Source organism: Orycteropus afer, unplaced genomic scaffold (genome assembly GCF_000298275.1).
Source record: "Orycteropus afer afer isolate SDZICR_OR568_19922 unplaced genomic scaffold, OryAfe1.0 scaffold00298, whole genome shotgun sequence".
NCBI classification, from domain to species: domain Eukaryota; kingdom Metazoa; phylum Chordata; class Mammalia; order Tubulidentata; family Orycteropodidae; genus Orycteropus; species Orycteropus afer.
Window position 1 is genome coordinate 2,481,461 of NW_006921885.1, and position 1,041 is coordinate 2,482,501.

Here is a 1,041-nt window from a genome sequence, read left to right on the forward strand (position 1 = left end):
TTTTAATTTTGAGGTGAAGGTTTATGATTTTTTTTCTTTTTTTTGAGGTTACTCTGTGATTTATAGTTTTCTTCCCAAGTTTAGAACAGTCTGTTCTATCTTGTAGTTGTCTTGACTTCCCTAACATCTAGAAGTTCTGTAATGACACAATTTTTTCCCTCTTTTTGGTTTGTAGTTGTCCTCATTTGTCAATTGATGTCTCTAGTTCCCTGTTCACAATCTTGTAGGCTTATTTACTTTGGATACTTTCCTAGCTGGGTTGGTTTCTGGGTTATATCATCATGTGTTTTAATGGTCAGTTGTTGATTGTTGTTGCTTCTCTGTCCAAATGACACCCTTTAGCATCTCTTGTAAGGTTGGTCTGGTTTTAAGAAATTCCTTTGATTTCTGCTTATCTGGAAATGCCTAATTTCACCATTATATTTGAGGGACAATTTTGCTGGGTACATAATTCTTGGTTGGAAAATTTTCTCTTTCAGGGTTTTATATATTGTCTTCTTGCTTGAATGGTTTCTGCTGAGAAATACAAGCCTAGTCTTATTGGTTTCCCCTTGTAGGTAACTTTTTGTTTTTCCCATGCTACTCTCATGATTTTTTTTTTTTTTGTCTTTGGGTTTGGTGAGTTTGATGATGATATGTCTTGGTGATTGTCTTTGGGTCTATCCTGTTTGGGCTTTGTTGGACTTCCTTAATGGATATATTCTTATCTTTCATCATAGCAGTGAAGTTTTCTTCCAACAAATCTTGGACAATTTTCTCTGTGGTTTTATTTTTCTCTTCCTGTTCTGGAATTCCAATGACACGTAGGTTATTCCTTTTGATGGTATCCCACATGAACCTTAAGCTTGCTTTATTTTGTTTTGGTCTTTTTTTCTGATTGATCCCTTTCCAAAAATCTATTCAGTATTTGTCTTCAATCTCATTAATTCTGTCTTCCATTGAATCAATTCTACTCCTTTGCCTTTCCAATGTGTTATCTATTTCTGACAATTTAGTATTAATCTTCTGGATTTCTATCTGTAGATTTTGAATCATTTCTAA